This window comes from Polypterus senegalus, chromosome 8 (assembly GCF_016835505.1).
Source record: "Polypterus senegalus isolate Bchr_013 chromosome 8, ASM1683550v1, whole genome shotgun sequence".
Classification (NCBI taxonomy): Eukaryota; Metazoa; Chordata; class Cladistia; order Polypteriformes; family Polypteridae; genus Polypterus; species Polypterus senegalus.
In genome coordinates this window covers 110,424,264-110,450,040 of record NC_053161.1, presented here as the reverse complement: position 1 = coordinate 110,450,040, position 25,777 = coordinate 110,424,264, and positions in this window count along the sequence as shown.

Below are 25,777 nucleotides of genomic sequence, written 5' to 3'. Positions count from 1 at the left end.
TTCTGTCCCCACATTGGTCTGAAGTATGGCTGTTTGAAATTGGCTTGTAATAGAAGCCTTTAAGTACCATGACACCCTATTGGCTGTAGGGGTTGGACAGAAAACCGATAAATTTGCTTGCTTTACCTCACTGTCTCTCTCTTACCAAACTGATGAAAGACCATCTCACACCATGAACTGAAAAGGACAACACAATGAAGAGCACAGCTAGGCTGCCATATTGAGACAGGCATGTGGCCTTTTCTGAAGAAAGCTGACCACAAATGATGCCTTAACTAGATACATTATAAGTAACTAACAAGTCTGTGTGCACCCTGAAACTACACATCACCATTTATCAGGTTTTATGGTTGCCAATATTCAAATGTTTTGTGCAAATTGTTATTATTTATGAACATTATCAATAATACATTATTTAAATTGTAACTTAACTCCTGCTTGTCTTTTACTACACCTAATTGCCTGAGGTTGTAGATGTAGAAGGGAAGGTGGGGAGAAATTATAAAGTACAATACCTTATAAACAGTGGTAAGTCTGTGAGATTTGAGGCATTCTGACAAAGGCTATATATTAATAATACAAAAGGGTAAAGTAGAGTAATATATTACTCTACCAAGACAAAACTGACATTTATACTTCTTTTAAATGATGGAAAATAGCTCTCCTGCCATGGTCAGTGACTATATATGTGCAATCATGGTCATTGACAAGAGGGTTGATACTTAGAATGAAACTAAATGAACAATAGGCAAACATTGTAATTTGTAAAATAAGTTAAGAAGTCACACTACACATTGGGGGATACAGAGGACAAAGCTGACAAAGTTGGTAGAATAGAATATATTCTGTCACTTTAAACACAATGTATATATTTTTTCTCTCTTTTGATATTCTCCATCATTTTCATTCCCATCTTTGCAAGCAGACTTAAGAAAGACGTATACAGTTAGAGCAAAATGATTTACTTTCCAAATATATTAATTGAGAGCTTATGCTCCATTCATTTAAAATGTACTTAATGATGTTATTATATTTTACTTAAACAATACATTAAGAAATTTCTAATTGCAATTGTTCTTACACTAAATTGTTGTAATCTATATTAATGAACCTCTAGCGTTAATTGTTGAACCTTTTGCTTTCTTGTATTTGGCTTGGACACTGTTTGTAATATTTTAGCATTATGTTTGTAACCTCAGCACAGCACCAGTTTGAAATGATGTTTTGCTGTGGGCACTGGTGTTTTGTGATCTTTTTTTGCAGGCCATAGCCCAGTTGTACATAAATGATGTCAATTGGAACTCTAGACGGCTCTCTTTCCGCATTGCAGTTAAGCAGCGACAGTCTTTAAAATTCAGCAAAGCAATAGACTTCTGCATCATAAGAGAGTTCTGCAAAATAGCATAAAATCTTGAATACCAATGTGCATTGTTTGTTCTGTTGAGTTAGGGCATTTTATTGGCAGATACCCTAACCTAAAAGATTACATTTAATAGACCATATTTATCTTTGTCCTCAGGGGGATATTTGAATTTTTACAAAAGCTCTTAAATAAATACATAAATAGATTATACACACACAAACACACTCACACACACGCATATATATATATATATATATATATATATATATATATATATATATATATATATAAATAAAAGCCCTCCCTCACTCACTGACTGACTGACTCACTCATCACTAATTCTCCAACTTCCCGTGTAGGTAGAAGGCTGAAATTTGGCAGGCTCATTCCTTACAGCTTACTTACAAACGTTGGGCAGGTTTCATTTTGAAATTCTAAGCATAATGGTCATAACTGGAATCTATTTTTCTCCATATACTTTAATGGAGTTGAGCTCACTGGCCGTGGGGGCGGAGTTTCGTGTGACATCATCACGCCTCCCACATAATCACGTGAACTGACTGTACGTAGAAAACAAGGAAGCGCTCCAAAAAGCACTGAAGAAAACATGCATTATACAATTGAGAAGGCAACGAAACAATAAGAAGCGAGCGAGTGACACATACAACCATATTCATGAGTGCAGCTACTTCAGAAACAAAGCACGGTGTAAACCTAAAGTTTAAATTAAGTTCATAGACAGGCTACCGCTGGCGTTTCACATGCCCACAGCTAATGCGGGATACAAGTTTAATGAGAGGATGCAGGGTATAAACGAGAGTTTTGATCACTTTGTAACTAAGTTAAAATTGTTGAGGAAGGGCTGTGCTTATGCAAATTCTGAGAGACTGTGTTTGTGGGGGGATTGACAGTTAAGGCGGGTTGGGGAGTGACGTCATTATCTCCCCGCCCAATCACCTCATTTCGCTCTGAGCTGAGCTCCACTGCTAACCCGGTCTTGCGGAAGCAATTTCTTCACGCTGCCACCAAATACTCACAGAAAAATCCACAAGTTAATACACACGCTGTCTCTAGAGTTTCTCCACATTCAATGTATTCCTCGCATCCCCGTTATACCCTCTGATCTCCCATTTCAATTCAGATGCCTCCAATTTCCAGTAAGGCTCTGCTGCGCGATGACAAGTAATAAGTCTCAGGCACAGACCCTACAAAACGATGCCATTGATTTCAGGCAAGATTGCTTTTCTCCGGGACAACTATACGTTGCATTCTCAAGAGTGAGCTTGTGCAGCTTCGTCATATCTTTTTACCTTTTTATCTCTATTTTTCTCTATTTCACTGATTTATTGTTTCTTTGTATCAGTATACTGCTGCTGGATTATGTGAATTTCCCCTTGGGATTAATAAAGTATCTATCTATCTATCTATCTATCTATCTATCTATCTATCTATCTATCTATCTATTACAACTTGAGTGCAGCCAGAAACTTTTAAGTGCCGGGTATTAAATTAAATTAAGCCGTGGACATCGCAACGTCACACAAGAGAGCAGCTCACGTGAACTTAATGAACGCAGCATGAGTGATCACTTCCATGCATCAAACCTGTTCAAAAAACGCATTACACAATTGACAAGGTGATGGCTTTATATGTCATTTGTTTATAAAAGAGCGGAGAAGCTGTATAAAGGCTGTTTCACAAAAAACCAACGGAGCGTCTTATATGAGCAGGCAGTCAGCTAAAGATAAATATCTATATAATCGTAATAAATGAGCAAAAAATAACGTACAAGCCGCGGATCAAATAAAGGAAATGGGTACCTGAACAGTAAAGTAAGTGTCAAATAGCTACACAATAACTATAAGAATCGTAATAAACGAACAATAACACAGTACAGAACTGCAAGGAGAAACGATGGCCTTATATGGAGCTCGCTTATAAAGCAGCAGAGAAGCTGAAAGCCAGCTACACAAAAAAGCAGAGCGCCACACTCTGAATGTATTCCTGGCATCACCGTTATACCATCTGATCTCCCATTTCAATTGAATTGCCTCAAATTTCCAGTAAGGCTCTGCTTCGCGATGACAATTAATAAGTCTCAGGGACACACCCTACAAAAGGTTGCCATTGATTTGAGGCAACATTGCTTTCCTCCTGGACAAAACTATACCTTGCATTCTCAAAAGTGATATATATATATATAGTATATATATATATATATATATATATATATATATATATATATATATATATATATACACACACCCGATCTACATACTGTCAAATAAACAAACCACACACCCTGGCGCTGACGTCCGAGGTTCGATTCCCGAGAGAGGGTGCAGTGAGTGTGTACTGCCTGATAAGCCCAGAATTAGGCTGAAACACGTGCCGCGTACTCTTTGCATTATTTGACAGTAAAACTATTTCAATATATTCGTATTCAATATATGTATATCAGCACTTCCCCAATTCATTTTACCCTCGCACCCCCTTGGTTTGAGAAGAAGTATGAAAAAATATGAGGTTAACGCAGAAAAACAGATCACCAATTGAAGCTTTATGAATAATGGATACTTTATTCGCCATCAATAATTGTTTTGGTAAAGCCATACTCGGTGTAATCCTCCTTCCATGTTATAATTTTTCTGCGACTAGCCAAGATTAAATGAACGGTAAAAAAGTAAGAGCGAAGCAAGGGTGACTTATTCAGGCAGGCAGGCGACAGCTCAATAGCTTGAATTTGGATATAAGTAGGTTCTATTTAGTCGCCAGAAATATCTTTGGTAGGAATGAAACTTGAATTTAGTCTTTAAATTTCTCTGATGAAGAAAAATGTATGCAATGATGACTAAATTTAACTTACATTCCTACTAAACATATTTCTGTCAACCAAATAAAAATTACTTATATTTAAAATTTAAGTAGAACTTGAACAGATACGATAGTGCTGCGTGGGTATTATGAACTAAGTGCACATAAGAGCAGAAATCATCCGTTTTAACAAGCAGTGTATTGCACTGATACGAAATAGCCTGCCCATTTAATTATTTAGGAATAGATAGATAAATTAAGATTTTGTACAAATAATGTTTTTAATTTTTCTTCCTCGATGGATTCTGGCACCCCCAGCAACAGCTGCTCGCACCCCAAAGGAGATATAGATATAGATATACTGTACATATATAGATAGATAGATATATAGAAAGATAGATATAGATTATGTAGATAGATAGATATATAGATATAGATAGATATATAGATATATATATAGATAGATAGATAGATAGATAGATGTATATATGTGTATGTATATGTGTGTGTATATATGTAGATATGTATGTATATATAATATATATATATATATATATATGCCAGCAACACTCATAACAATGACAAAACAATTACATTGTCAATCATGTTACGTTATTATTAAAATGTTTCCTTTTCTTTTTCATTACTTCTTTAACACACTACTTCTCCACTGCAAAGCGCGGGTATTTTGCTATATATATATATATTATATATATTGTATATATATAATATATATATATATATATATATATATATATATATATACTGTATATATGCCAGCAACACTCATAACAATGACAAAACAATTACATTGTCAATCATGTTACGTTATTATTAAAATGTTTTCCTTTTCTTTTTCATTACTTCTTTAACACACTACTTCTCCGCTGAAGCGCGAGTATTTTGCTATATATATATATTTATATATATTGTGGGCCACAAGGGGGCATACAGCTCCCCAGACCTCGGGAACAACAGACACAGAGACAAAGTGCAGCACTCAACCCACGCTTATTTATAGTGGGGAAGCGCTTTTCTCTCACTCTCCACAGCAGCACAGAACCAACAAGCACCATATACTCAAGTAAACATAGTCTCTTTCTCCTTCTGGTCTCTTTTCTTCTTTTTTCTCTCAGACCCAATCCACCTCCACTCCTCCTAGCAAGCTTTGTCTCCCTCCTAACTTTGGCTCCATGAGTAATGGCGGCTGGCTGCTTTTATATGGCACCCGAAAGTGCTCCAGGCCCTTCTTCTGGCATCACTTCCAGGTGCAGTGGAAGCGCTGCCACAAAGGGCTCAGCCATACCTGCAGCACCCCTAGTCATTGCCCATGGAACCCAACAGGGCTGCTCCAAACTCCAACTCCCAGTGTGCCCTGGGAGAATCCAAGGTACTCCATCAACCCAGGGTGGAAGCCCTCTAGCATACCGGGGAAGATAATGTCCCAAACATGCTCTTTACCTTGGCCCCTCCACCTAGTTGGTGTCCCAGCCAGGTAATGGCCCTGGCCATCCATCACTATATGTGTGTATATATCTATATACACACACACAAATACACTATGGTCTGAACACACAAGAATAACTAAAAACAATAAAAACCTTCTAAGTCTCTAGTCACGATCACAGTGAGGCATTATGTAGACATATCGCTTTTGATATAAAGTAGCCCCAGTAGTGTTTCTTGACACACTTCTGTTGAATAATTTGTTGGCTGAAAGTCCACATTGTTAGTGTGTCAGAGTGATGATGTGTGCAGCATTGTTCATAATGGCACACAATTTTGTTTTAATTCTCTCCTTTGCTTCTACCACCTGGGGGTCCAGAGTGTGTCCCAATAGTTGAGTCTGTCTTTTTAATTAGGTTGTTTCAGTCAGTCCCTTTTAGAGTGATATTACCAGAGCACCACAGTGTAGAAAAATCGCCATCACAGAGTTATAGAAGATATGAATCCATCTAGCATTAATAGTATCAGGTATATCAGGTTTAAGCTAGCTATCTGTAAAGATAAAAAAAAAACTTATTTTTATGCACTGTAACCCAATATGAGAGTTCATCCATCTTATTTCAGAGAGGTCAAACACTGCCCAATAAAATTGTTTTTAAACTACCGTATTTACGCGTGTACCACGTGCACATTTTTTCACGAAAATTAGCATTAGAAAATCAGGTGCGCGTCATACACGAGGAAATGTAATTCTGTAATGTTTACTTCTTCTGCTTGGGCTCGCTTGCTCTCTCGCTCGCTTGCTCACGGACTCACGCTCTGTCTCTTTCACTCACTTGCGCTCTCTCTCTCTCTCTATAAACACTTCCTATACAATCATAATGCGAGTCGTACACAGGGCAAAATGATTTTCATGATTTCCTTTGTAAAAATTAGGGTCTTACACGAGGGCACATGGTACACGAGTTAAGTACGGTATTTTTAAAAACTTTTTCGTCTTGCTTTTACTCTTGTGCCAGCATGTTGCACTCTCCATGTTTAAATACACTGATTTATTTTCTCTTACGTTTCAAGGTATTGCAGACATGAGGCAGCCTTCGGGTCTTCTTCACAACTACAACAAATTTTACATCCTGTTTGAAGAGCAGTCATGACAAGCTGGTGTCTGGGATTGCATGCATTGTACTTCATTTCAGTTCATCAGTAAATTTGAAATCCATTTAAAATCCAATATCCAATTTCTAGTGGTGACAACCCAGATCAATTTTAATTTTAAACAAGACTAATAACTAGTAAGAAAGTTAAGAAAAAAAAAACTGAGAAAAACGTTATTTCTGTAAAAGGCTGCTTTTGCACAACTCCCTGAAGCAGAATAAAAAGTATATGAAAATAGTCACATCATTTTAAATGGGTTTAGATAAACTGTTCAATAATGCAAATGTACAGTATTACAGGAAGTTTCAGGTTGTTTGAGTATTTACGATATAAAACTGTTGTATTAGCAGTGATTGATTTACTTGTAGCAGAAAAAGCTATTTTCTCAGAACTGCTGAAATAATTCAACTTATCTAGGTCCCATTAATGATAAATACGTGTATTATCCATATGATGGTGATGGTGCCATGATTGTGGGACAGTGGATTATATAATGGGGTGATACAGATACTCTAGAACCAAAACATTATACAGGGGTTATGTTTGAAATCTTGCACAATTAACTGGAAAACTATGGGAATTTAATGCTTGGGTAGGGGTTTTGAGGTATTTTCTGTAATGTAACAGAAATGTTGCCAATTGAATATAATCAGTTTTCAGATGTTTGAATTACCCCCAAAGAGGGAATATGCTTGTGCTATGCAAAGCCCTTATCTAATGGTAAGATTATACCCTCTCTCTAAGGAATATATAGAAGATAATCTAGAAAACTATATTTAGGGCATCCATCAAATCCTATTGATGCTTTTTTTTCATTGATAGGCCAGTTCTTTACATCTGCGGTTATACTACAGGGAACTAAATAAAAAGCAGTAAAAAGAATTATCCACTTCTTTTGATTTCAGCTCTTTTAAATCATGTCACAGACTCAACTGCGTTTTAAAATTGTACTTACACAGTTCCTACAATTTGATTAAAATCAGGGAAGGCACTGAATGATCATCAGCTTTTAATATGATCAGCGGTCATTAGGAGTACCTAGTAATGTCATGTGGATTTTCAAATGCTCTATCATTTGTTAATGAAATATTCTATGATGCTGTATATTGTGAGCATATGTATTGGTTTATATTGATGATATTCTCACTTTTTCCCTCCTATTTTCAAAGAACTTGTACTTTAAGTGAAGGTAGTCTTAGCTCAGTCCAGTATACAGTGCATCCGGAAAGTATTCACAGCGCATCACTTTTTCCACATTTTGTTATGTTACAGCCTTATTCCAAAATGGATTAAATTCATTTTTTTCCTCAGAATTCTACACACAACACCCCATAATGACAATGTGAAAAAGGTTTACTTGAGGTTTTTGCAAATTTATTAAAAATAAAAAACTGAGAAATCATATGTACATAACTATTCACAGCCTTTGCCATGAAGCTCAAAGTTGAGCTCAGGTGCATCTGATTCCCCTGATCATCCTTTAGATGTTTCACCTGTGTCCACCTGTGGTAAATTGGACATGATTTGGAAAGGCACACACCTGTCTATAGAAGTTCCCACAGTTGACAGTTCATGTCAGAGCACAAACCAAGCATGAAGTCAAAGGAATTGTCTGTAGACCTCCGAGACAGGATTGTCTCGAGGCACAAATCTGGGGAAGGTTACAGAAAAATTTCTGCTGCTTTGAAGGTCCCAATGAGCACAGTGGCCTCCATCATCCATAAGTGGAAGAAGTTCAAAACCACCGGGACTTTTCCTAGAGCTGGCCGGCCGTCTAAACTGAGTGATTGGGGAAGAAGGGCCTTAGTCAGGGAGGTGACCAAGAACCCAATGGTCACTCTGTCAGAGCTCCAGAGGTCCTCTATGGAGAGAGGAGAACCTTCCAGAAGGACAACCATCTCTGTAGCAATCCACCAATCAGGCCTATATGGTAGAGTGGCCAGGCGGAAGCCACTCCTTAGTAAAAGGCACATGGCAGCCCGCCTGGAGTTTGCCAAAAGGCACCTGAAGGACTCTCAGACCATGAGAAACAAAATTCTCTGGTCTGATGAGACAAAGATTGAACTCTTTGGTGTGAATTCCAGGCGTCACGTTTGGAGGAAACCAGGCACCGCTCATCACCAGGCCAATACCATCCCTACAGTGAAGCATGGTGGTGGCAGCATCATTCTGTGGGGATGTTTTTCAGCGGCAGGAACTGGGAGACTAGTCAGGATAAAGGGAAAGATGACTGCAGCAATGTACAGAGACATTCTGGATGAAAACCTGCTCCAGAGCGCTCTTGACCTCCAGACTGGGACGACGGTTCATCTTTCAGGACAACGACCCTAAGCACACAGCCAAGACATCAAAGGAATGGCTTTAGGACAACTCTGTGAATGTCCTTGAGTTGGCCCAGCCAGAGCCCAGACTTTAATCCGATTGAACGTCTCTGGACAGATCTTAAAATGGCTGTGCACCGACACTTCCCATCCAACCTGATGGAGCTTGAGAGGTGCTGCAAAGAGGAATGGGCGAAACTGGCCAAGGATAGGTGTGCCAAGCTTGTGTCATCATATTCAAAAAGACTTGAGGCTGTAATTGCTGCCAAAGGTGCATCGACAAAGTATTGAGCAAAGGCTGTGAATACTTATGTACATGTGATTTCTCAGTTTTGTTATTTTTAATAAATTTGTAAAGACCTCAAGTAAACTTTTTTCACGTTGTCATTATGGGGTGTTGTGTGTAGAATTCTGAGGAAAAAAATGAATTTAATCCATTTTGGAATAAGGCTGTAACATAACAAAATGTGGAGATAGTGATGCGCTGTGAATATTTTCCGGATGCACTGTATGTGAGGTTACAAAGGTTCTCCAATCTATTTCTGGGCTACTTCAGTTCTCCTCCTGGCCTGGGTATGGATCTGACACTCCTGAATTAGTTAGGCAAGAAGTATTGTTCTGGGGTTATGACTCACTTCTCACTGGTCATTCGGGTATGAGAAAAACACCAGAGCCTGTTGAGAGCTATTTCAGTGACATATGAATCAGAACAACAAAAAAAGAATAAGTACAATCCTGAAAAACATGTAGCTGAGTTAAGTCCCTTCCAGGAAGCCCCGTTGGTCTGTTACAACCAATACCTTTTTTGGCCCATTGAAAATATTTCTTATTTAAGGTAATGTCATCATTTTTTTGATTATGTACAGGTTCTCAAAGTATGCCCATTTTATACCACTTAAACCTCTTAATGCGCACACGTGCCGGTCCCGGGACATAACAGCGTTTTAAAAACGTTACAGTAATGTGTGCATGCCCATCTGCCATGCATCTCGACACCCTACCCATCAAATGAAACTTCAAAGTCTCGTCTTTCCGATGATATAAACCATTTTGACACACAACAACCACAGCACTGACACTAAAGCCTTTTTTACAGAGAAGTGCATACTTTTAAGAGTTGACTGTTCCTACCTTTGAAGACCCCCTGCAAGTCAAACATCAATATTTCCGAGCAGTATTGATCCCATTGTGTCCGTAAGGCTCCAGCGAATATAATCCAGTAAAACGATTTAGGTCCAAAACACACGATATATTCTCAAAGGGACAAAAACTTCAGAAAACGTTTCATAACTTGAGACCACCTAAGTAATTTTTTTTCACTTATATTGCTCATATTAGACGTAATTTGTTTCTGTCGGCGATAACCATGCTACCGCATGAAACACGGAAGTGTTAGCTTCAAAGACACCTAAGTTGGCCAATTACGACGGGTCTGGGGTTGACTGGCACCTCGCATAGCCAACCAGTGTCACAGAAAGCTTGCAGGATGACGTATAGCTCTGAACTCTGGTAGAATCTACCAGTTTGATTGGACACTGTGACTGACACTCAAAACTTACAGCCAATGAGCAGCCGAGCATTTTGATATGTAACTTGCCATACTAACTTGTAAACAAAACGATCGGAGCTGCGTGAAGGTGGCATTTGTGCCAGTCTGCAGAGTTGGTGCGTGGTTGTTTATTGTGATTTCGCCAAGTTTTTTCGCATTTTAAATATGAATAACAGTAGAAGTTTAAACGTAAATAAACGCTCGATTAAATAATAGATGCATGTACGCGTTGCGAAAGTATTCAACCGGCATACGGGACGTGTAATGGCAGAGAGCGACGTGCCACGCCCTTGTGCTTTCTGCTTGCTAGTGATTGCTGCCATCAAGTGGCACATGGAAAACGCTGAGCTGTGTTGTAACAGTTTGTAAAAGAAATATATATAGTTTGTGTGCATTTTATAAAAAAAAAAAGTAAAAAATAAAAAATATAAATATATTTTTGGCCCATAACTTGTATTGACTATTTTACATAGAAATGTGTATTTTTTATTGTTTTTATTATGGAACATGAATTTCCATAACTAATAGAGTGACACTGTGTGTAGATATATATTCCTTTAGGTGTAAGCTTTCAGTAGAGCCCTTATTGATATATGTGGGTTGAAGCATTCAAAAGTTATTACACTTTTTCCATATGTTCCAAAATGTGGATAATGGTCCCTCTAAAAGCCCCTGGGCATGCCCACATAAAAACTGGTGTAAAAAATGTCATTTTTACAGGTATTCTTTTCAAATTTGAAATTTGAGTAGTCAACAAGTTATTCTGTTGGTACATAGTGTGTTTCTGTCCCCACCTACCTACTGCAGCTTTATTTTCCTTTATTTTCATAAAAAAACTTAGGCGAGAACAAAAAAATTCGTTTTTTTGTGAGTTCTAATGTGCATAACTTTTGATCAGTCACACCTATAGTGATTCTGACTACTGAGGGTGAAACTAGAGAATGTTACCTTTACAAAGAGACAAAACGTGTTTATACTCCAGATAATTCAATAACAGCAATGATTCTAATTTGGAGAGGTCGAATTACAAGCGATTTAGCAAAAATGACCCCGAATGATAAGGGGGAATCCCTACAGTAAAGGGATTTAAACTTTTATTGAAGAATATTGTCATTTGTATGATTACCCAAAGTGATTCATTTCAGATTATGACCCTCAGTTTTATGTCTTGACTGAAGAGGTATTTTGGTGCAGAGAGATGAGTTTAAAACTTAATTTGACATCTGGGTGTCATCCAGTGGGCAATGGACAAATTAAGCAGATCAATTAGAGTCTTGAAAAGCATCTTTGGTGTACAATTAATTCCAGTCAGTCTGTTTGGAGCAATATGTTGGTGTTTTCTGAGTTTTCTTATAAAAGGGAAAGTAATTCTGGGATTGCAAAATCTCATTTTTGTTATGCCAGTGGCAGGAGTCATTACCAAAACTACAAGAGTATCGCCCAAACCAAAGCACTAAGACTACAAAATGAACCAAGAATTTGGAAGCTATGAGTCCTTAACCAGAACACTTAACACAGCGAGTTCAAAACTAACACTTATCAAGGTTTATGTCCTTAATCTTGGACCGAGAGCTTAAGTATTGCACTGAATTTTGTAGCAGAGTATTTGTGATGTGATGTATGATGCCTCTTGGGAGATATTCCATAAAAACAGTGTAGTGCGTCCTAACAATTCACAAACAAAATGCTAGTCTTTAAAATGGTCGTGTGATACACTATATTAAACATGTAAAACATTAATATATTTTCAAACTAAAGAATTCATTTATATAGTTATGTTTCTTGATAATAAAACTTTAAGAATACTCACAACAAATGAACATGAAAATTTTATATAAGATAAAAAAAATGAGTGTATTGTATTGTCCAGGGTTTACCAGTTCGTAACTGTTTTAAATGTTTGTTTGGTTTTAAACTCTTCCCCATTCCTCAGAAAATAGGAAATTTGACAAAGGAGAGGAGGCCATTTAGAAAATAAAGCTGATTTATTTAGCTAATAGCTACAGTAAATATCTTTTTAAAAATTTCTGTATCATGTACATGCTTTGGTAATTTTTTCCAAATTCCCACAACTCTTTGCATGAAGAAGTTCTTCCTGGCTTTAGCCCTAAATTAACTTACTTTCAACTGGTGTCCTCAAGTGGTAATTCATCCTGAAATTGGAACATTTAAGGTCAAGCCTAGTATCTCTTTCTGTCCCCAACGATAGTAGATTATCTTACTCAATTAAGCGAAAATTGGAAAAAAAGTGTTGGAGAATTTGTTGATGTTGTGTCACGGCCAGGTATCTTCCCCTGGCTGGGGTTCAAATTCTTGTTCAGTGTCTGTTCTGTTTAACTTAAATTCTTTTGTCTGTGTTAATATTGTTATTTACTTAGTTTCTGTGTATCTGTGTAGCCTTTGCTCTGTGCTTTGTATTTTGTGGGTGGGACCACCCCCTCATCAACACAGGGGCTGCTGTCAGCCCTATAAAAGTGAGGGTTTCCCACAGTTCCTAGCGGTTCATCTTGAATGCAATAGGAAGTCAATGAGTAGTTTTGTGTCTCTGCTTATGCTTGTCTTTCCTGGACTTTTCCTGGACTTGCCTTAGATTACTGTATTGGGACTTCATTCACCTTGGATAGCCTTTGCTGGCAACTCCTTTTTGCCTTTTTTGTGCTGCATGGATCTTCATGTTATTTCAGAACATTTTTGTTAAGAATAAATATTTTATTTTATAAAGATTCTACATGTTACTAACTGGAGTTTTTTGATGGGATTTCCCACTCTTTGCTTTGGAAATGTTTGGGACTTATGTGCTTTGAGACTCTCAAGACATAGCAGTTCATAGCTGGAACCTCTGTTAAACTTAAGTCTGATAAAAAAAAGAAGAAGAAGAATAGCTCCTGAGCTCCAGGATGGTCAGCAAGTGTGCCTCACTATGTGAGACATCTCCCTGAGGGTTCAGTACCAGTAGTTGGTTCCCAAATATATCAGACAATATACCATTTTAAAAATAATCCATCCAGTAGTATTTTACAAGTTAGTTCTACACAATTTTTTAAGGATTCATTTCACATTCTACGTGTCTCGATAAAAAATATTTTACTCAAACATGTTAAGGCATAAGGTCTCTCCATCACTGCCAGCAGTGATGGACAGGGAGGAGGATAAGTAAGAAATTCAAAGCATACTGGATTTCAGGAGAGGAGGTTCAAGAATATTTTACCTTATTCACTGGAGGGCTTATGGATCTTCGGGTTAGTCCTCAGTACCAGCTGGAGATATACTTGCCTCTTAAGACAATATCATTTGTGTCATATGGGAAAGGTCGATGGGCAAGTTCAGACTCCATGCTTTAGGAGAGAGCCTTAGTTGTCATCTATTTTAAATGAATTTCTAGTTTTCATTTGTGTATCTTGTGTGTATTTCTATCTAGGATGGGCAATGTTTTTAATATTTTAGTGCTATTCCAGAAACTTCATCACAGCACTGTTTTGAAGTCCTGCTTTGCCATGATTGCTGCTGTTTTATGGTCTTTTGCTGCTGGTCACGGTCAGGTTGTTTTATCGAAATGTAGCCAGTTACATGCTGGGTGTTGTCACTTGAGATGTCAACACGTCAATTTGAGGATGAAGGCACACAATACAAGTTATCCGTGTATTTAATTCAGATTTGAAAAACAAATCTTACATTCTGTGTTAATTAGGGTTAAAGACAATAGTTAGTTAAACCATTTATTATGACCATGATTGTGTATTTAAACTTTGACGATTGATTGTTTTGGTTTTTTTTTTGTTGCTGACTTCCACCCATGTATTTGATCTCAATTCTGTCTGCTTTTGCCTTCACTTTGGTTTCATCTTATCGGGTCACACTTTTCTTTCTTGATCTCTTTTAGTACAGTGAAAGCTAATAGATGCTTCCAGGAAGATGGTAGTATAGGGCTTTCTGTTCGTTCTTAATTCCATTTCCAGATCGCTATTTTCATTTTTATCTTTGTAAGATTAGTTCAGAAATAAAAAAAAAAACAAAAAACGATTTATTGTTATGCATCACAGTGTTGTTTTTAGGTTTATTTTCTCTTTGTGTGTGTACACGAGTTTAAATAATATTTCAAGCTGTAATTTTTGTTGTGTTTAAACATACTGTCTTGCATATTTAGAACAGTTTAATACCACATATTGTATTATTATGCACATGCAAATATCTGGAAAAGTAATCTTTTTTATTGTTGTTGGGCTTAGTTTAAGCCTCCGGTGAGTTAACATGTATTATTTTAATACAGATTTCAATGGACAGCTTCTGTAACCTTTAAAGGCATTACTATTACTATTATTATTTAGATTTTCTAGGTCATTGGGCCTGTCAGATGAGCCCAGAGCTACCAGCTGTAGAGGAATCATTTGGGAGTGTTCTCTGATCTTCTGTAGATTAATTTGCTGTGACCAGATGAGGCAGGTACCTGCCAAGGAGAATAGATGTCCTCCATTCAGATCTGGTGGATTACCAAAAGTGCATGTTAGAGGATTTCCTTTTCGTTGTACTGTAACTAAAATGTTAGATTTACATTGTTTGTTCTACCTGCTTTGCTTTGATCAACAACTTTAATGCATTTTATTTTTAAAAAATCAACACGGAAAATAATTACATATTTTTGGAAGCTTCAGAATGATTTAACAGGTGTAAATGAATCAGTGAATGCTGGCTTGAACAATAAACAGGACAGCCATTTGGCCCTCTGTCTGCCACATTCAACTAAGCCCTCCAGGCCCAAGGGGCTGCTGCAGAGGGATCACTAGGAAGTGGATTAAGATTATAGCAGTGCAGAGAGACGACTCAAGGATGCACCAGGAATCTGTGTCCCTACTCCTTCTACCTCTTTTTTTTACTTAACTATTAAAAATGATCACTGAACTAAACCAGATGTGCAGTCATAAAGAAATAATTGAAATTAAAATACTGAAGACATATTCCTTGGGACTTTCTGTTCATTACCATACTTTATGTTAAGACATTGAATATCCATCTGTTTTCTTTAAGGAAAAAGAAAATATATCTTAATGAAATGGCAAATATGATTTTAATAAAAAATATTAAGCCAAAAAATGTGAATGACTGGATAGGTAAATTATATAAAAACATTCCCTCAGCAGGGTCTTGAAAAGATAGCTCTTTTCCCAGCATCATTGAAAATGAGGTAGGAATGAGCCTTGGATGGGATGCTAGTCTATCTTATATTGGGCCAGTTTAAAGCCATGTGTCACCTTAAAGTACATGTGGAAGGAAATTGGAGTACCTGCAGAAAACTCAACCAGGCTGTGACCAAACCTTGAAATGACCGCGCATTGTTGAATCTCTAAGGGAACAGCAGTAGCCAAATGTGCAAAATAATAGAAAGAAAATAAAATCGACTTTCTAATAACTTCCACAGGTAGCCGCAGGTATGACTTGTGAAGTCTACCCAACAGCTGTTGTAGAAAATACCAGATGCACTTGTACATGTATGATCATTACCTTCCAGTTATGTACATTATTTTAGAATAGAACATTGATTATTTGAGTACTTGCTGAACAGACCTAGTTCAGAAATGATATCGGCACCATCACTGAGGCTTCTCCTTGGAGCGCAAGTATTTCACAGATGCTGTACGGAGTCTAGGTGTACATATCTAGGAAGGGATATGCTATCAGTTAAGTCAAAATGCTGCTGCAAAGAACTAAAAAGAACTAGAACTAAAAAGTACAACCACATACTGTAACTCCAGTTCTTAAGACTTTACATTGATTTTCATTTTAAAATAGTGTTATGAAATGTTTACTTTGAAATGTATTTCTCTTAGGATACATTTTCCCAAGCAAAGTATAAATAGAAATATGGGTTTCTTTAATTGTGGAACATTTCTGTGCTGCTACTTTTGCATTGTAATGTTTCCTGATTATAGTAATTGTTTATTTCAAAGTGCCACAATGTTGTTTTGTTTTGCATACAGTCATTGCCATTTTATGATTCCCATTACTGGCACACTGCTTATGGTTGCCAAGGAAAGTGTTTTTGGATGGTACTGCATCTTACATCATCAATGTGACCCCTTAAATACTGGTCGATAATTGATTTGTATCTGTGATCTGGAGAAAAAAAACTCAAATGAACATAACACAGTGTTCTTTCTCTCGAGCTGCTGGTTTCTGAACTTTTCTTTTTCCCTCTGACTTTGCTTTCTTATTAGATATTAGGTTTTGGTGCAATAGGTTTTGTCTTGTTGTTTTTGGCTTGTTTTTGGTTTTGTTCTGTTCTGTTCCTGGGGCCTCATGTATAAATGGTGTGTACGCACAAACATGTTGCGTACTCCTGTTTACACGCTTACACCGCGATGTATAAAACCTAAACTTGGAATAAAACCACGCATATTTTCACGTCATCTCAATCCCTGCCATACGCAAGTTCTCTGCAAACTGGCGGCACCTAGCATCAAACCAGTGCTTTTGTTCCAGTGTGGTTTCCCTTTCTTTTTTAGATCAAATTTTTATCAAATACACTGAAATTAACCGCATATTGTTTATTAGTTTAAGGCATCTAATTGTAATTATCCTGTAACAATATAATGGTCCATGGAATGGCCAATCTATTTCAAATACCATAGTATCTTTATCATTGTTCCTCTCAATCCACCACTCAGAGTATTTATTCCACTGTATCTGAGTGTGGAATCACAGCTCTATAGCAGCTGATCGGAAAGAGAGTTATCAGTATACAGCATCTAGCACATGCTGCCTCAGCCATACGCACTGTTTAGTGAATTGCTCCCATACGGCAAATGCTTCAGAGCTTTTCCTGTAGGAACACTGCGGTTCAGAAACAGTTTCATCCCAAGAACTATAAACACAATCAATCAGTCCATCAAGTGCTCCTTGTAGAACTGTTTGTACTTATTAGTACTTATTAGTGGCTACACCCTGTAGCAACAGTGGCTTGTACCTGGCCCAGGTTCCCCTAGACACGTGAGGCTGGTAACACACTCAAAGCATTTTCTCCTTTGTGTTAATTAATAAGAACACAACATACGATTTTAAATACCTGTGGTCTATGGCCGGTTTGTCATCCCGGCCAATACCCCCAGGCTGCCAGACGGAGCCCTCCCTGCAGCATGGAGGTGCCCCGAAGACCAGCAGGGAATCCTGGACAATGGAGTTTTCATCCACAGCCCTGCTGGATACCACAGGGGCCGCTAGATGGAGCTGCAGGGAGGAGCAAAAAATATTATTTGCCCTACGCCCCGGAAGTACATCCGAGTCACATGGACAAGGGGAATGACGTGCTTCTGGGGTGAAGAAAAAGAAGAATTTTGATCTGACCCGGAAGTGCTAAGAAGTCACATGGACTGAGGGTTCAGAAGCACTTCCAGGTCACGGACTATAAAAGTACTGTGGCAGCTCCCAGATGGCGAGCTGAGCTGGGTGGAAGGGTGGCAACGCGTCTGGGAGTGGTGGAGAGTTTATTGTATTTGTTATTGGTGAATTAATGAATATTGTGGATAGGAGGGTGCTTTGTGCACTGTGCTGTATTAATAAAGTCAACATTTGGACTTTTATCTGGTGTCTGGTGACTTGGACAAGGGTTCAAGAGAGCGATAGCGCCCCCTATCTGTCACATACCTAAGGGTATGTATAAGATGATCTGCTCTGGTAGACCCTTACGGGAGCAGCCGAGAGAAGAAGAAGAAGAAGAAGAAGAAGTGTATTTATATTGTAGAGGATAAGCAATGGCCTCACCCCAGGGCTGCACAGTGTTGTCAAGCCTCTAAACATTTGCAAGTCCAGCTAGAATTTTGTTCTCAGTAGTGAAATATTTTTATTCTGCTTTATTTAATGATAAAAAGTGTGTCATTCTGCTTTTAAAACCCTCCAGAATTCATAAAAAGAAATATACCCAGGCAGCAATAGGATACTCCATATGTTTAGCTTCCAAAAACAATTAAGCAAAAACTATTGTACGTTCATTACTGAAGCCGTAAAATAATTTATAAAACATCCGCTTTGTTATAAATTATTTTACTACATCATAATATAAGCCAGGGCGGCACGGTGGCGCAGTGGTAGCGCTGCTGCCTCGCAGTTAGGAGACCCGGGTTTGCTTCCCGGGTCCTCCCTGCGTGGAGTTTGCATGTTCTCCCGTGTCTGCGTGGGTTTCCTCCGGGCGCTCCGGTTTCCTCCCACAGTCCAAAGACATCCAGGTTAGGTGGATTGGCGATTCTAAATTGGCCCTGGTGTGTGCTTGGTGTGTGGGTGTGTTTGTGTGTGTCCTGCTGTGGGTTGGCACCCTGCCCAGGATTGGTTCCTGCCTAGTGCCCTGTGTCAGCTGGGATTGGCTCCAGCAGACCCCCATGACCCTGTATTTGGATTCAGCGGGTTAAAAAATGGATGGATAATGTAAGCCATTTTCTCAGCTGTTTCCTGCTTTTACCCAACAGATTGAAAAAGCACTGTTTGTTAATAACAATGATTAGCCATTTGTGTGTCTATGAAAACGGCTTATTACTTTTGGATTATCCAGTCTTCTATTTTAAGAACATGTTTATTCCATCTAATGATCATTGGGACAGTCATGAGTCGTCAGTTAAACCAAGCGGCACTTGATCATGGGTAGAACAAGATATAAGAACGCATTCCAAGTCCTGCAAATTGGCGATACTGTTCAGGATACTCTTTGTTTCAAACCTAATCTTTACATATACAATATTATGCATTATTAAAAAGTTTGTGACTATGAAAACATGATATACTGCAAAAATTGTAACACACTTAAATGAACAAATGACACAATAAAAGTAATAAAACATCTTATATTTTTAAATCAGTATTTTGTCTGTCCTCCCCTAGAAGACAAAAGTGAAGTGAAAAAGTGAAATGAAGCAACGCTGCCGTATCACTTCTGTCAGGCAGTCCTGTGGTAAACTCTTTCATCTTCTTCATTTGCTGTAACTCTTTTTTTGACTTTGAGGCTGCAGACAGGCGTCAGTGTACTTTTTGCCACCTTTTCTTCTAAACCAGACATTAGACTTGGACTTGTTACATACCTAACACTTTCTGTCATTTTCTGACTGTCCATACTTAATCTTTTTTCTTGTACTTCAATCTCATCTGCTTGGGGCTTTTCCATGATGGTTTCTGCAACACCACCCTACTAGATCATTTCTTTTAGGACTTGTTTGCACGGTCAAAGCTAGTGCCATAGGCTTAGTAAGAATGTCACTCAATATCCTACTGTCCCTCAAGGAAGTGACCTTTAAAGCACTGGTCATTTGATGCTGATGGGTTTTTGTGTCTTTCAGTGCATCTTCTGTCTTCAGCCTACCCAGTTTATTCATTTTTTTTATGACAGCTTGAACATCACCTTTAATGCTATTGTTGGTTTATTGCAGCCTTACTGATACCAAATTTAGATTTTATATCAGTCAAAGAATGCTAGCTTAGCCATTTCCAAACCTCTCTTTGAGGCACCCCAGTCCTTGTGGTTATAGTCCAGTACACCCATTTAAAAGTTAAACCTCATTCATTTGAATTAACTGTGCTGTTTATGGAATGTATGAAATGGCTGGGGGACTTAGAGATTTAGGAACCCATCCTGGGATATTTTAGTCATCCCCAGAACAGAGGCTTGAGACAAGTTCAACATTTGTGCATCAGTTGTTGTTTGTGTATATACATACACCGCCTCCCTGAGATTTTCCACTGACAGCATGAATCCTATCTGTTCGAAACAGCGGAGTTCAGCCATGTCTCTGTAAAAATGAGTGCACAACAGTTTCTTACCTTGCATTTTGTGGTTAAATCCAGTCTTAGGTAGTCCATTTTGTTCTCTAGCGAGCGGACATTAGATAGCAGAACAGATGGAAGCACTGGTCTGTGTGGATTAGCCTTTAGTCTAGCGGCGATACCTGCCCGAGTGCCTCGCTTGCGTGGTCTTCCACACCGCTTGCGTTGCTTCCCTGGGCGGCCGGTGATGGTAGGTGGTAACGCTGCTGTGTAGACCTCTGATTCTTGCTGCCATAGTATTCCCAGTCCATGTAGAGTTTGGAGATCTAAAGCCAGGAAATCGCTCGATAATGTACTGGATTGAGTTTGAGTAAAGTGGATCGATTGTAGGTAGTTTTCGTGAAAGAACATAATGGAGAAGACATTACATTTAAGGAAAAATGCACATTGTTAGCGGGAGCTGGAGTAGCCACTGCCACACAGGGTGCCGCTATGACACAGAATTGGAAAAATATATAATTAACAAACAAGCGATAACTGACTCCCTCAAGTAACTAAAAAATGTAAATGATCCAAGTTTCAAGTCATTCAAGTCCCCAAATGCCCCTGAATATTGCATCATTTTCTAACTTGTGCAGATACAGTATTTAGATTGATATCTTGTCTTTGTAAGTGCTAATTTTTAATTAGACAAGTTTTTGAAAAATTTTTCTTGTCTTTGGATGATATAGTTGTTTTTGTTATTTTGATTCCTTAAATTGTTCCATTTTGCTTTTGGAATCATTTTTGCTTTTGTTAATAAACTCTGTGAACGCTGGCCCCGACACAGACAGACGGACATCATATTTTACACCCAACACACTGTTTATTATATACAATATTTACAAAGTCCAAAAGTCACGTGCACTCACAACCCCAGTGCCTCTTGCACTGAATCCCCCAAGCCCAGGGCCCACAGTCTCTGTGCCTTTCTTCTGGCCGCCTCCTGTCCTCTCTCCAGCTCCGTCTTTCTACCTCCCGACTTCCACCCATGACTGGAGGGAGGCAGCCCCTCTTATAGGAACCCGGATGGGCTCCAGCTGTTCCCCGGAAATTAGTCTTGGCCACACCCCTGTGTGGCGGAAGTGCCGGCTGCGCACCCGGAAGCCGTCCGTGTATCCCCTGTCGTCTTTCCCCCGGCACTTCCTGGTGTGGCGGAAGTGCCGGGCTCCCGGGATCAATAGGCACTGGGGCGCCGCCTGGCGGTGGCCACGGGTCCCTACAGGGCTGGGCTTCCAAGCCCCCTACCCGAGGCCCCCAACATAACCAGGACGGACGCCCCCTCGCGGTCTGGAGGAGGCACAAGCACCACAACTCTTATATTATTACAGTACAGTACACCCTAAAAATTTGGGGGTTTACATTCCTAGAGCACCCGCGAATTATAAAAAACCCCGAATTTTGGATGCGGTTAAAAAAATGCCTATTTTCATAGTTTAAACCCTAAATATGCCCCTAAAACACTTTCATTTAATTTCAAACACAGTTTAATACATTACCTAAAAATAAAGAATGTAAAGGTAAACCTGTATACTGTACTGCTATGTCTCCCGCAGTGCTAGAATGTATGTTACTGCTATATGTACTGTAATTCATGCAAGCGCGTTTTCATTGCCAGAAGCCTTAGACGGTACTGCTCGTTTCGGCGGCATCTTGGGGCTTTAACCCTTAAACTGCCACATACTTGGGAGTTAATGCATCCCTGGATGGCAAATACTTTTTGCTGCACTTTAAGTAAACGTCACAATTAACAAAGAAAAAGTGAAATTTTAATGGAACACTTTTTTTCATGCAAAGAGCATCACAATTACTGCAACACTGATCATTTTACACACTGCTAATGAACTGTAAAAACTATTTTAAAAACTACTGGAACAATATGTACAAAGTGCAATTGACGCCATGGATGAAACTCAGCAATTCACTGAGCCAACTGCGCTTGAACTGGCTGCACGCAAGCACACAGAGGTAAGCACTGATGCTGGCAGGCTAGTCGAGCGGCTCAATCCCAGGGACAGTGAGGCTGCAGTGCTTCAGGGTGTCATGCTTGGGTCACAGAATTGCACAGAAACACAGGAGATTGTAGAGACAGGAACTTTATTCAAAAACTTCAAACGTGTATCTTTCAGAAGTAAAAGGAGCTCAGTATGCAGTTAGTTATTGATTAAAGAATAGACAAACATCATAGGGGAGCACAACCCTTCAACAGGAGCAGAGAATGTCTGGGAGAGGAGAGAGAAACAAAGCAGTCAGCCAAAAAGGACAGGGGCTGTTCATGCTTTTAAGTAAACGTAGTGTTGCATGAGAAGTAATCCCAGCAAGTAAGGGAGCAATGTGAAGGTAATATATATTTATAAGTGTTTTTTAAAAGTGGGTATTTGAGGAGCGTCTGTCTCTTCTGGGTTGTGTTCAGCCCCCCTGCTCACAAGGAGCTGTCGCTAAGATTCCCACCGTCGAGAAGATGGTGATTTATTTATTTTTATGGTGGAGATTCCGGGGACAAACCCAGCCTTGACCCGACCCGCAAGCACTCACAAATGGAGACAAAAACAAAGCAAACCGGTAATCAAATAGCAAATAAAGAATGTAATGCAAAAAAATTAAATAAGAAAACAACGATACCGCCCCTGTTCCCCTTATGGCGATTACACATTAATTAAATACACAAACAAAACATACACAGTAAATCATGAAAAAGTTTATGAAAAATGGCAATGAATGAAATGTAATGATGAAAATAGATAGTCCAGAGATTCGCACGTTGAATGGGAATGTAAAGATAGTCCTACCTATAGTTCCTGAAATGGTGAAGATGGGTGGACGGGTTCAGGACCGCTCCTTTCTTTGCAGGATGGCCATGGATCCACTTACAGTCCTTATGTACACAGGCAGATGGCAGACAATCCAGACACACAAAACAATCCAGGACAAAATGAATAAGTACAGGTAACCTAACAGAAGGCAGACAGACAGGAACTTGAAACACAAATTACAAAAACTTTTTTTTTGCTTTTGGTCACCGGCCCCCTTTTTAAAAGACACGCTGACATTCTTTGACCTCAACAGCCCCAGCACCCTCAGCAGAAGACCAATCTGAGCCACTACAGGGACTGCTGGGAGTTGCAGTTTCAAATTCTATTGGTTACTTTCACCATCCCAAGTCGCAGTTTTCTCTACAGTATAGTATTGCCACAAAAAAGGCATACAAATTACAGAGGATATTTGTGGTTTCCGCTAACAATTATTAGTTAGTTTCTAAGGAAAAATCTCCAAATGACTGAGGCAAACTCTGAACCGCGACTTCGTGGGGGTCTACTGTACTCTGCTTAGTTATCGGTGAGCCAGAGGTTTTATAGTTCTCCTCTCTCTTTAGCATACAGAATTCAGTTTTGGCTCTTTAAAGCCTGCTTCTAGAGTTTGGGTCCAGGCTGATTTTGTTAGACATATAGATAGATAGATAGATAGATAGATAGATAGATAGATAGATAGATAGATAGATAGATAGATAGATAGATAGATAGATAGATAGATACTTTATTAATCCCAAGAGGAAATTCACATACTCCAGTAGCAGCATACTGATGAAAAACAATGTTAAATTAAAGAGTGATAAAAATGCAGGAATAATAGACAATAACTTTACATAATGTTAATGTTTACAAATAGTGCTGGGATTTATAGATATTCTGATTTTAGTGAGCAGAATGAGTTTAATGAGGCTGATCAGGAGAAAAGACATGGCCAGGATGCAGTGAAAAAGGCAATAATCTGGAAATCAGTAGCACAGGTGACAAAAATCAAGAGGTTAGGCAAAGAATAAGTATTATAGCACAAAGGTACATAAGAATTTATCCATGAACGTGGATAGCAAAATGCTGCATTGCACAACTTACACAACAAATAATTTTCAGGTCACAACCTGATGTGATCCTTCCCACCAAATTGCAAGATGTCTCTAGTGGCAGGAAGGCAAAATTGCAACACCTCTGATAGCCATGATAGTGCCATAAACAGTTCCAAATAAAACTGAAAAAGGTGAACAATGTACAGAATCTTAATTCAAAAATGAAACACAGATTCTCTGTGTCCAGTCTTAATAGGAAAACAGATCAGTTCTTTCTTGATTTAAACTGAGAGATGCGTGCAAAAGGCAAAACAAACAAAAATAAAAATAAAATGATGTGTCCAAAACACAGATGAGAGGCAAAAATGTCAGTCAATAATTAGGCAATTAGTCAAAAGCCAGCCAAGACACCAAATATAATCACAAGAGAGTTCAAAAATGCAAAGAATTATTTTTATCCAATGATTGGATAAGGCAGAGTGCATAATAAGGGCTGACCTTTTATCCTGATTAATTCAAGGTAACAACCCTGGACATCCCACCCCTAGAAACATGGGGCACAACCTTGTACACTAAAGTGGCTTCCATAACAGGAAAAGGATATCACAACTCAAATCTCGGCCCTAATCGTGATACTCTGATCTCAAAAACATTGGTAAAGAGTGTCTAATTATAAATATTTGCTCCAGTAAAGGAACAAGAATAATCAAAATAATCCTTTTCATAACAATAGAGTCCTTGACGCCTTGTTTTTGGACTGAAGCCATATTTTGAGTTTTTGTAATCCACCATTTAGAACAATTCAGCCCAGTACAATGATCTGAATTACTGAAAAGCACGAGGCACCAGTTCATTGCAGGGTCCACTCATGCCCACACATCCATGCAAAATCTCACATGGTCAGCTTAACCGGTATGTCATTGGGGAAGGAGTAGGGAAACTAACACAGATATAGGGAGATCCTGCAAATTCTGTGTTCACTTTGACCATGCAGTCCATTATTATGATTATTAATTTTAAATATATATAAGTAGCTTATTTTATGAGTATCTTTTTTTATATTTTAATCATTATAATTATATATGGGGTGGCACGGTGGCGCAGTGGTAGCGCTGCTGCCTCGCAGTTAGGAGACCCGGGTTCGCTTCCCGGGTCCTCCCTGCGTGGAGTTTGCATGTTCTCCCTGTGTCTGCATGGGTTTCTTCCGGGCTCTCTGGTTTCCTCCCACAATCCAAAGACATGCAGGTTAGGTGGATTGGTGATTCTCAATTGGCCCTGGTGTGTGGATGTGTTTGTGTGTGTCCTGCGGTGGGTTGGCACCCTGCCCAGGATTGGTTCCTGCCTTGTGCCCTGTGTTGGCTGGGATTGGCTCCAGCAGACCCCCGTGACCCTGTATTCGGATTCAGCGGGTTAGAAAAGGATGGATGGATAATTATATATATTTCAAGATGAATTGCATTGTAATTTCTGTAAAGTCCTTTGAGCTGAATTGAAAGTATGAAATGTGCTAC